Source organism: Esox lucius, chromosome 25, assembly GCF_011004845.1.
Source record: "Esox lucius isolate fEsoLuc1 chromosome 25, fEsoLuc1.pri, whole genome shotgun sequence".
In the NCBI taxonomy this organism is placed as follows: Eukaryota; Metazoa; Chordata; class Actinopteri; order Esociformes; family Esocidae; genus Esox; species Esox lucius.
In genome coordinates this window covers 9477426-9490883 of record NC_047593.1, presented here as the reverse complement: position 1 = coordinate 9490883, position 13458 = coordinate 9477426, and positions in this window count along the sequence as shown.

Genomic DNA, 13458 nt, shown 5'->3' with positions numbered 1-13458 from the left:
ATCCATGCCAAGGCATGAAGATGCTGTTCTGGTGTCTCGTGGTGGTCCAGCAGCTTACTGAGACACTTTGTTGTTTTTTCAGTGTATGTGAAAGTCATATAAATACAAAAGATTTCAGTCCTTGCTCTATTTTTGCCTTGTGTTTAAATTATTATATAATTGTGATAGTGCAAGCAAGTGCTGTAATGCACAGTTATGCGCTAGTTATCTTTACACTCCCCTAGATGGTGCAATGGTCCAGGTGTTCTGAGTTCTTGCTGAGAAGCAAGATGAGTCACCAAAGATTCTAGAACATTACAACTTCTCAGAACACTTAACACAATTTCATCTGAACTAGAGCGATGATGAGACTAGTGATTCTTTCCGGTAGTGACTTTACGCTCACACAAGCGGGCCACCAGTGTAGTATGTTAATGCAGGTTTAGTGTCTATGTGTTTCATCAGGAATGTGACACTTAAAACTTATGGCGAGCAGAATCAACAAAATCTGCTTCATTGACGGTTACTTAGTGATAAGGTGTTAACCTGCAGTAAATGTCACTCAAAAAGAACCAGCTTTTGGTCAAGTGAGATCCGTTAAAGGCTGTCTGAGCCCTAGGCCAGTGAGACACAGAGTGAGACCCAGAAGGCATTTGGATAAAATCTGATCATTTCAATGCTTTGTCATTTTGGAAATGTTGCCCTAAGCAGTGAAGGAGCTACATGAAACAAATACATATACTGTAAATTATGGGACATCACATGAAGTATGACATTTCATGTTTCAGTTTGCAAAGATCCAATGCGATATATGATGAGATAAATATGCTGGAGAGCTCTAGTGTTTCATAAGAGAAAGAGCAAATCTGGTTTGTTTTGGCAATGATGTAAAGCCTGTCTTTTGGCTTGGTTTTGTGGTGTTTTTTGTCTGACAGCTGATTGTTGGATAACTAAAGACAAACTTTGTACATTTTTCGTTTCCTGTTTTGTAAGCCCACATCCTCCATTTTTATGTTGCAAGCTCTCATAAGCACCGCATGAATCAGCTGACAGAGGAACATGGCGTGCTCTTTTAAGGGGCCCAGGTGGAAATGAGACTTTCAGAACAGTCCTAACATATTTCTCGTCATTAGATACATATTATTTAGAAAACAGAAAGGTTTGCAGTATTCGCCATCCCATGACTCCAGATGCATATTTTTATTTCAGAATGTTTTAACCTAAGGGGTGTTTGTGTGATCTCTTAACGTTGTTATGAAACCAGTACAGCTTTCACAATGTTTTGGAGGGTACAGTCCCCACGTGGGGGTTGGTGGTTATCCTAGTGTTCAAGAGCATTGGGTTGGCAATCAAAATGTCACTGGTTCTAGTCTCCAAGGCGACAGGGTTGAAAAACAGTACTTTTATTTTTTTTATCCCAGATCATTGCTACAAATAACAATATGTTCTGGGCATATTTACTTGGTAAAATAACAGTAACAAATTATAATCATGGGATGTGGAGATGGGGAGACATTGAAAAAGGAAGCTGGTGAGAGGGGCATTAGCACACGCACACAGGCTCCTCCCTTTCCTCTCCTGCACGTGTTTTCAGTGACTGACTCATGCTGAAAGGCAGCAGAGGATCCTAGCACCTCTTCTACATGAAGTCATTGCCGCGATGGTCAAGGGGCTGAGCTGTGCTATTCAGTGTCACAGTCATGCCGACACACGGTCAGTGGCATAGTTGCAAGTGGCCGCGTTCCAACTGTCGTTGAAAAATTCGATAATGGTCGAATGGGTCTTTGACCGTTCTTTTGTTAAGTTGGAATTGTATATTTTCTCTTATTATGACATATGATTTTACCTACTGTATGAACTTATATGTAGATCTATTGAATATGAGTTGTTTACATCCCATGGTTCAATTTATAAATGTGGCAGAGCAGTTAATTTGAAAAACCTAAATACAAAGACTTTCATTCAACTGATGGTTTGGTTAATTTCCACACAAAATTTTACTAGGGAAATAAATATGTAGTCACTCAAAGAAAAAGGTGGTATAGGAATTAGGTGTAGTTCATCAAGATTAATTGTATTATATTTATTATCATTGTTTTTGTGGCGGTGAGTTTAATTGAGTGCAACGTTTGTCCAATTATTGGGTTGTGTAGTTGTCCCATGAAGGCAATTTAAATAAGAGCATCTGCTAAATTACTAAAAGGTAAATGCATTAGGTTGCCAGTATTTCATATTGAAGTAGGTAAAGTGTTTCCCAGAGTTGCCAACCAAGCTACTCCCAATATAGTAATTTAAATAATATTTCTACTGTACCAGGTACTTCACACAACCCTGTTTCCATGTTGGGATGCTGCGTAAAATGTAAAGAAAAAGAATGCAATGATGTTCAAATCATTTAAGCCATATATTCAATAGAAAATAGTACAAAGACGACATATCAAATGTTGAAACTGAGAAAGGTTATTGTTTCTTGAAAAATATATGCCCACTTTGAATTTGATGCCAGCAACACGTTTCAAAAAAGCTGGGACAGAGGCAAAAAAATACTGGAAAAGGTGTCTAATGCTTAAAAAAAACTGGCGGAATATCTAACAACTAATTAGGTTAATTTGCAACATGTCAGAAACATGATTGGGTACACCCAGGAGCATCCCAGAGAGGATGAGTCTTCCAGAAGTAAAGATGGGGAGCGGTTTACCACTCTCTGAAAGACTGCACAGGCAAATAGTGGGGATCTCATCATCTACGGTACATAATAACATTAAAAGATTCAGACAATCCGGAGAAATCTCTGCACACAAGTGACAAGGCTGAAATCAATATTGGATGGCTGTGATCTTCTGGCCCTCAGGCGGCACAGGATTAAAAACAGGCATGATTCTAATAATAATAATTTATTATATTATTATACTTCTATAGCGCTTTTCATTATAGAAAAGAATCACAAAGTGCTTGAAAAAGCAAAATAAAATGAAACGACTACGACACAATAGGTCTTGACTAGAATTTTCTGACAGAGTGGAAGGTTTTCAGTAGTTGACAGTAGAATGACCATCAAGAAGAACATGGCTTGAGCAGTGTAAGGACGAATGTGTTCAAAAGGCAGCATAGCTCAACCAGCTCTTGGTCCCACCAACACCCCGCCATCTCTGCCATCCAAATGTGATTTCTCCAAAGCTGCTGACAGACTTTCCACTCACACCACATCCTCCTCTATGTTTGGCCTTTTTCTGGAGGATTCCAAGTTGAGCAAGTCTTTCCTCGTGCTCATCTCTAACAGAATTGTTCAATTCTCCCCAAACTATAAAGAATTACCCCATGAGTAGATCTGAATGTCAACCGGAACAAGTTCTATTCAGTAGGGGACATCACTGCATGGGCTCAGGAACACTTCCGAAAACCATTGTGAACACAGTACGTCACTTCATCCACAAATACAAGTTAAAACTCTACCATGAAAATAAGAAATTAGTGACTAATGCACCCATCTCATGGAGAAATCCTATATCAAGCAAGAATGGGGAAACATTTCACTTTCCAAACTACAGCAATTTGTCTCCTCAGTTCCCAAATGCTTACAGAGTATTGTCCCAACCTTTTTGGATCGTGTTGCTGGCATCAAATTCAGAATGGCCATGTATTTTTCCAAAAACAATAAAATTTCTCAGTTTCAACATTTGATATGTTGTGTTTGTTTTCTATTAAATATAGGAATAAATGATTTGCACATCATTGCATTCTGTTTTTATTTTCATTTTAAGGAGTGTCCCAACTGTTTTGGAAATTAGGTTTTACATCTGTGATAAAATGTATGTCTGTACATAATATTATAAATCACTTATAAAGCTGAAACAGATTGTGCACATTTCTTTCTGTGTTTCTAACATCTCTGGTAAGGATCAAGAGTTTTTCCTGAGAATGCCCACATTGAAGTATTATATATTGACATACATTTAAAAAACATATCTTTTTAATATATGCCTATATGTATATATATTTTTTTTACATATACTAATATATGTTTTATATGTATTACTAATGTATGGCCATATATTTCATACATATATTTACATATTAGATTTTGTCCGTTTTCAAATGTTTTAATATGTCTTCAATACATGTAAATATATTTACATAAATGACAAGATTATAATTGGTAATAAGAATTTTGCATTTACATCTAACTGATATATTTCCATATTTGTATTGCTTCCTGTCATGTGTTTGTGTTATCTAGTAGTTTCTTTTTAAGTACTTTTACAGAGAGGATTGGCATTCATGATACTGTGTTAAAATGTATTCATATTGTGTTCATAATGAGTGTTTTTGTAAATGTAAACTTGTACAAAGTGGTTAATTATATTGAAACCGAAAAAGGTACTATATGCTGCTTGACAGTGACTAAAGTCAAAACCTTGGGTTATTTTCTAAACATTTATCATTATATTGTGACACAATGACAGTTGTATCAGTTGTATGATAACCCAACACAGTTGTAAAATATAAGACAGTTTATTATGATATTGTGAGAAGCGCAAGTTATATATTTCATGAACATATTCAGGGCACATATGTAAATATAGAAATCCTCTACATATAACGTGGATATAAAAAGTCTACACAACCCTGTTAAAATGGCAGGTTCTTGTGATGTAAAGGAATGAGACAAAGATAAATCATGTCAGAACTTTTTCCACCTTTAATGTGACCTATAACCTGAACAATTCAATTGAAAAACAAACTGAAATCTTTAAGGGGGAAACATTTAAAATTAAAAACTCACAATAACCTGGTTGCATAAATGTGCACACCCTTACACTAATACTTTGTTGAAGCACCTTTTGATTTTATTACAATACTCAGTCTTTTTGGGTAGGAATCTATTAGCATGGCACACATGGTAATATTTGCACACTCTTCTTTGCAAAAGCGCTCCAAATCTGTCAGATTGTGAGGACATCCCCTGTGCACAGCCCTCTTCAGATCACCCCACATATGTTCAATTGGATTCAGATCTGGGCTCTGGCTGGGCCATTCCAAAACGTTAATCTTCATCTGGTGAAGCAATGCTTTTGTGGATTTGGATGTGTGCTTTGGATCGTTATTGTGCTGAAAGGTGAACTTCATCTTCAGCTTTCTAACAGACGCCTGAAGGTTTTGTGCCAAAATTACCTGGTATTTGGAACCATCCATAATTCCCTCCACCCTGACTTAGTCCCTGGTTCCAGCTGAAGAAAAACAACCCCAAAGCATGATGCTGCCACCACCATGGGTGGGTATGGTGTTCTTTGGGTTCTTTGGGCAGTGTTGTTTTTGTGCCAAACATACCTTTTGGAATTATGGCCAAAAAGTTCAACCTTGGTGTCATCAGACCATAACACATTTTCCCATGTGCTTTTGGGAGACTTGATGTTTCTTTTTGCAAACTTCAGCTGGGCTTGAATGTTTTTCTTTGTAAGAAAAGGCTTCCGCCTTGCCACCCTACCCCATAGCCCATTCATATGAAGAATACGGGAGATTGTTGTCACATGTAGCACATAGCCAGTACTTGTCAGAAATTCCTGCAGTTCCTTTAATGTTGCTGTAGGCCTCTTGGAAGCCTCCCTGACCATTTTTTTTTCATCCATTTTGGAGAGACGTCCAGTTCTCGTTAATCTCTCTGTTGTGCATTATTTTTTCCACTTGATGATGACTGTCTTCACTGTGTTCCATGGTATATCTATTGCTTTGGAAATTATTTTGTACCCTTCTCCTGACTGATATCTTTCAACAATGAGATCCCTCTGATGCTTTGGAAGCTCTCTGCAGACCATGGCTTTTGCTCTGAGATGCAACTAAGAAAATGTCAGGACAAGAACAGCTGAACTTTATTTGTGATTAATCAGAGTCACTTTAAATGATGGCAGGTGTGTAACGACTTCTATTTAACATGAGTTTGAATGTGATTGGTTAATTCTGAACACAGCCACATCCCCAATTATATGAGGGTGTGCACACTTATGCAACACTTATGTAAGGTTTTTATTTTTCATTTTTCCCCCTCAAAGATTTCAGTTTGTTTTTCAATTGAATTGTTCACATTATAGGTCACATTAAAAGTGGAAAAGGTTCTGACATGATTTATCTATGTCTCATTCTTTTACATCACAAAAACATGCCATTTTAACAGGGGTGTGTAGACTTTTTATATCCACTGTATGTGCATATATGTTTTCCGTGTGGGTGGGGCCCAGCAAATAACTTGCCTGTTATTTGCCTGATCATACCTGACAAGGAGAAATGTATGTCCCCTTGCTGTAAATGATGAAAAACCCCTTCCTCTAAAGTACAGACTTTAACTACGGCCCAGAGTTTTTCTTTATCAGAGCCCCTGTCTCGCTAGCTATGGAAAAAAGAGTACATGCCGCCCGGAGACCTCAGGGGCTGTTTCTCTTGTTCTGAACACAAAGTTAGTGAAGTGAAACATGGAGTTATGCACAGTCAGCGGAGCGGGTGGCTTTTGTTCGGGGGCCATGTTGGGACGGCAATACACACTCGGATAGAAGAGGGAAAAATGGTAGACAAAAAAAGCACTGATAGAGAAGAGTATTCAAGGCCAAACAGAAATAGAACCAGACAAAAAAGAGAGGGGCAACCATCCTCTGGCCATGAAAGAGAGAGAGAGAGAAAAGAGAGAAAGAGAAAGGGAGAACAGTGTTGTTGTCAGCTGTTGGGGGTTGAATGGACCTTTATGTGGCAGTGGACTGCAGATGATTGGTTGGACAGCAGGCACAAGACAGACAGAACACTTGTATAACATTTCAATAAGGAGGACTGTGATGTAATCTAAGTATCTACTCACAGGATGTTGCAGTTAATTAATCAGGCTTTCAATTAAAAAAATCTAAATTCTCATGAAAAATATTTTCCAGATTGGTTTTACGGAATTAAAGTACATTTAAGCCTGTTATCATTCCATATGAATTTACACTATTTGATAAAGTGTAGTGATTGTAAGATCATATTTAGAATAGCTAGCACAGTATAATAACATTTTAATGTAAAGATTAAGAACATAATATTAGAATATTGTGCACCAGAATTGAAGCTATATCATTTGGCATTGTATAAACGGGAATAGCATTTTATACTAATGAGCCCGAAAGGTTGAGATTGGAACTTAAATTACCCTTTTTGAACTGGTGTGGCATATTTTGAAACCAAAGTTTTTCTTCCAGACACTTATGCCTTTGAGTTTTGTGTTCCTTGATTTGTCCCTTTTTGGGGGAATAATTTTTCGTGCTTTATGGAGTGTTGTAGAGGGTTCTTCCTAGAACACACTATGTAGGGTTCTTCAAAAACCCTGTATATGGTTCTGTCTAGAAAAAGTTGTTACGTTCACCTTTCTTTTGTGAAATAAGTCTGTTCAGACTTGATGTGGACTCCAAGTGTTATAATGAATAGCTGCAACCTGCTCCAACCCAACACCAGTTGGGTAAGATTAGTGGAAATGAAGGCATTACCTTTGAGCGGCTCGCGGATCAGGATGTTTTCTGCTGATTGTGAATTCACAGAATGTAGCATTATACAACAACTATGCCTATATACCTTTTCAAGTAGGTACTTTCCATCTTTCTTTGATGAGCCCTCCAGAAGGATCAACAATTGATTCTGGCATTCCAGAGCCTTCCCTCTCTATACCTGGCCAATCCCCTCCCTGCTTACTTTGGCCAATCCCCTCACTGCTTACTTTGGCCAATCCCCTCACTGCTTACTTTTGGCCGATCCCCTCCCAGCTTACTTTGTTGACTGACTGGGGTGTTTTACAGTCATCTGCTGACTCACACTTTCAGTCAATCAAATATATTTTATTAGCCGTTGGCCATGTATAGAGAGGGAATCAAATATATTTTATTAGCCTTTTTCCATTAGCCGTTGTCACAAAGTGCTCTCACAGATTACCAGCCTGAAACCACAAAGAGCAAGGAATGACATGGTTTGAGACACAGTGGCTAGGAATCAACTCCCCTAGCAGGACTGGAACCTAGGGAGAAACCTAGAGAGGAGTTGGCCTCAGAGGGGTGGTCTTCTTCAGGCTCTACAGGGTGAAGTTCATAAGACATACATGACTGTTTGGGCCGAATCAATGTTTTTCCATGTCCAGAGTCTTTAGACAGACAGCAAGAATTGTCGGCAGCTAGATCTACAACATGACCAGGAGGACTCTGGACCTGGAGGGACAGCCAGCAGTCATCACATTGTGTAGTCCTGAGGTATGTTCCAAGGTAGAAGAATTAGAGAGAGGATTCTTTGACTCCAAAAATGTACCTGAGCATATAACTCAGACTGACCCTAGTTACCCTTCACATCACGATGAGTAAAACTGAGACTGAGACAAGAGGGGTCCGGAGACATTATAGCCACGTCTGAAGATAACCCCACACAGGCCAACCTAGGCAGGAAAATTGATGGAGTATCTAATTTAATAAGTGTGATTAAATACGTCCCCTCATGCCTATTCTAATCTGACTGTTCGTCATGTTCCAGCACTTGATTATGTAGATGCTTTCAGACATTACAGTTTCTCCTTGGTAAAAAAGCACTTTAAGTAATTGGAAGTTGTCCTTAAATCTTCTTTCACCTCAAAGCCATCAGACACATTTTAAAGTTTTCCTGGAGGATGTTGATTGTCTCCTCGCTTTGTCGAGCCTTTGACCACTTCTCTTCCAGATGAGATGTTCAATTTCCGGTTGCCTCCTGGACCTGCTTAATCAGTGGATTAGCTTCAAAACATATGAAAGACTTTGGTTTGGCACCAGCTGCAGAACATTCGACTTGATTTACTTCTCCAGACGTATTGATCAATGCAAGGCCTCTGTTCTCACTCCCTTGGTGTCCATGGGAACAACCCTGCATCTTCTCATCGACTGCTGTTAATGTGCAAGTGGCCTGTAAAATGTTCCTCTAATATGAATACCTTATTTTTATATTATTGTATAAAGATGTTTTTGTTCCTGAGTCTGTAAACATGTTATCAAGATAGTGAGTCATCTTCCACACCTTCTCTCGCAGGCTTAAGGTGTGTTTTTCCTTTTTCACCTTTTGTGGAACAGAAACAAGAGATATTTCTATTTCGGCGTTTACTGTATCAGCACATAACAGTTACAATATGTACTTACACATAGATATTAAAGCAAACTGTTCTGAAAATCACTCCGAAATAGAGCATGCTGGGCAAAAGAGATATGCGGTTCTATGTGGAACCTTCTTTGGCCTCCAGATATTTGTTCCTGCCTTACAAAATGCTGTCAGAGTCATTGGTTCTAGGCTTCATGACTCAGACCACAGTATGTGATACTTTAGTCTTCCAATGACTCATGTCCTTTTCCATTGTAGATCCGCGTTTCTACATAGTAGATCCTGAATTAGATTTATTATAGTTTTCCCCTAGTAGACCCAGGTTCAATTATATAAATAGGTTGAGCAATTTTGACTAAGGTTTGTGCAAAATTGAAGCAGTGACCTTCTGAATAATGTGTGAACTCCTTCTGAATAATGCAAAATACTCTAAAATACTCTAAAATGGCTGCTAAAATACTCTTATATTCCTATCATATCAAGTCATAACAATAGATATACAGAGTGATTTAACAAAGAGAACACTGTACACAATATGGATTTTGATGTGACCCTCTAGGATAATGACTTATTTCCAGGTGGGTACTTGAAATCAGGTGGTCCAATCAATGAGATTACATTCATGTGTGAGATTGCATTCATTTTCTATGTGTCTGTCGCTCTGTTGCAAAACTAAGTTTGGTTACCAACAAGGTCTGACCCCTCAAAATAGAAACCTGAAGTGGAATATGACCCAGTCAAAATACATTTCAGAAGACCTCAGGAGAAGAGGGTGTGTCAGTGCCACTGCTATTGTCTCTAGGGGTTAGCATTCAGCAAAGGTCACAGCCAGGACATGTCATATAATGATCTGGGAGGTGACAAGGAAACCAAAGGTAACAGCCAATGAATAGAAGGCATCTTTAACACTCTAACATTGGTGTCCATAAGTCCACAATAAGACTAATTAAGAGTGAGATTTATGGAAGTGACCACAGAGGAAACCACTGCTCTCCAAAAATAACATTGTTGCCCATCTCTGGTGTGATGACATGACAATGACCGTAAAAAGAAAAGCAAATCAATAACAGGAGGGCTCCTAGAGAAGACAATGCATATCTTGGAATGTCCAACTCCGTGTCCTGACACACAACTCTACTAAAATGCTGTGGCATGACGTTACCACATTTTTGGGACGCAAAACGTCCCAAAAATATCAGTGAACTGAAACTGTTCTGTAAGGGGTAATTGTGCTAAAACAGACATAATTGGCATTGACAATGCATGCTCTACCAACAAAAAACAGACATCCTTGGTTTCTGTAAAATATCTGCAACTTAACCAATCTTAATCTTTGGCTACTTTACTTAAGAACCATCAGCAATCCAAATATTACAAGGACCAATTAGGTCTAGGTAATTTCAAGTTCATTTTAACTGTAATTAAGGCTTGGTTTAGATAAGTTGCAAAGGAGGGCAATCATTTCACACATATTTCCAATTTAATTATTTTACACTGTGCACCCAAAATTGAACCTTGGGCTTTCCCTTTACTTCCCGAAATGCTCATGTTATGTCCCTCCTATTGCAATAGCCTAAGTTCTGCCACTGGTTTGTTCTGAAGCCAGTTGAATGAGTTCCATCTGCTTAGGAAAACAGTCTGTACACAATTGTATGCACTTTACAACCAGTGAGGTTGCAGTAGTAGTGCTGTGCCCTGGCCAGTCTGTCCACCTGGTCACCATAATAGCTATGGAGGGAACTGGATAGAAATATTTTTAATGATAGTGATTCATTGCTGTAAATCACATTTGCTCATTTATAACTTTCTGATACCAAACAAAACAGGTTTTGGATTCATTTATTTATATCACATAAGTGATGAAGTAAATAATAATGCAAATAATGTATATAGGCTACCTATACAGTCAGAGGCGTTTCTGGGCAATCTGGCACCCTAGGCGAGATCTCTAAATGTGGTCCCCCCCCAAAAAAATAGGCCAACTTCAGTGGAAATAACACTTCTTAATTTTACTTTTATAAATACAAAATAAATACAATTGCGATAGCAGGTGTACAAAAAATGTAAATAATAAAGGAGAATCAACATTGTGTGCTGTTAGAATTTTTTTAAATAAATAAAGACAAAATTAAAACAATATGTACTAATGTGCAATCAAATATTTAACAACAGGTGCATAAACTGGGTAAACAAAAAAGACACTCAAAATTGTATTCTGTGTGCTATTACAGCAGATGAAGGGCAGTTTCTGTCTTAAAACTGGACACGCCTCGAGTTACTTGCTGCAAAACTATCAAGGATCTCGTTATAGGATCTCTTGAGAGCATCTGTTGTATTTGATTGCAAAATAATAAATTTTAAGTTCAAATGTTCAGAACAACAAAAATAGATCTGACAGCCAGTTCAGATCAATGATTTGCAACGAGATTAGATGCAACTTGCAAAAGAATCCCCAACGTTCTTAAACCACTAGTGCACTTGACTTGGGTAGGTCCCCAGGAGCTTCAAATGCTCTGCAACTAACCAGATGACTGCCGCAAATTTCTCTGTCAAATTCTAAAACCAGCCCGAATGATGATCTGAACTGGCCTTTAGGGTTCCACTTCCACCCTTTTCCCACTGACTGAGCAAATGCTATGAAAGTACTGCTACTCTTTGTAGTTCTAACTTAGCTCGTTACTAGCTTAGCTAGTTAGCTAGCTTAGAGCGCTACATTTCAAATAGCTTAAACCAGAGACTTTAAAAAATGTCCATAAAAACATACCACTATACTTTTTTCTCCTTTCTTCCTCATATTTCCTCTTCTTTCTATAATGTGCCCCGATGGGTTTGATCTTTTCATATTAAAACAGCAGTCAGAAAATTTATACGGATCGTATGAACATCAACTGGCGCACTTACACACCCACCGTCCACACCTGGCTGTCCACACCTGGCCGTCCACACCTGGCCGTCCACACCTGGCCGTCCACACCTGGCCGTCCACACCTCACCATCTCTCGAAACGTCAACATCATCTCACACAATTTGTTTTATTTTTATAATAGCTCAAACTACATATGGATTGATTTCCCCCACATATTTAAATGTAAATTATTTATTTTATATTTTTTATAATATTTCTTTGGGGGCGGGTGGCCCCCATGTAGGTGGCGGCCTAGGTTGCCTATGGCTAGAAACGCCCCTGTATACAGTGTATGGTACTGTATATTCTATATAATTCAAATTGTACTGTAGTGGCAGTAAGATGATGATAATAAAAATAATAACAATATATATTGATATTAACTGAATTTTAAACCTATAAAATGTTTCATCACACCAAAAAAATCCTCTAATTGTGAGGTTATTTTGAAGAACCGAAAGCAGATCCGATGAAGACAAATGGTTAAAAAACACAAAATGTTCTCACGCAATGCAACAGGATCTCACAACGTGTAGCATGAACGTATGGCCCGCGAGTGCTCTGCCCAATGACATCATTACCCTTTCACCTAGTTCCTACCGGCTGCGAAGAGAGGTTACTATCGGTCAAAGCAGCTTTTCATGCGAAGTGAGAAGAGAACGGATGTGGATACGACTGATGTTCATCATATTAGTTCTCCAGTAGATTTGAGTTCGCTAGCGTTTGTTAATAGCGTAGATTGTTTATCAAGATTCAAATATTTGTGTTTGATTAGGAAACCTTATTTTCTTCCTAATTTTCACATTTCCCCGACTTGCATATGATGCGGATATATTCCAATCCTTGGTGGCTGCATTTTAATGATAAATATGAAAGTTAAAAGAGTGAGAATGCATAACGGACACTGTTCAGGGGGATACTTAAGCAATTTCATAATTCAACGGCAGATATAAAAATGTAACCTATTATTTGCCCTTCTATATATATCTGAATAATCCCATCCCCCTTCTTTTCGCGCTGACTCCGAGGTTACTATCGGACAAACCACCTCCTCCTCGTATCCACTGCGCTTTCAATATTCCTTTATAGGCTAGCACTGCCAGTCTGGCAGGCTTGACTCTTTTCAACAGAACAAGGTTTCGTCATTCTATAACAGGTCATTTCCGTAATGGGTTTAAGCAAAGACAAACACGCAGTTACTGAGGTTTCTATAGGTTTGTCTTCTAGAATTTGCATATACATATTAACGTTAGAAGAAGAAAAACATAGGCTACGTATGTTTTTGTCTTTCCCAGATGATGACACGAATTCATTCATGATAATATCGAGGCAATGTGAGTTGTGTAAATAAAACACGACACAGTTCTTTTTCATTTGCATTCAATCGTCACCATGCCCTTTTACATTTCATTTGCGAACGTTAGTAATTTAACGTTATGTTTGACTAACATGTGGAT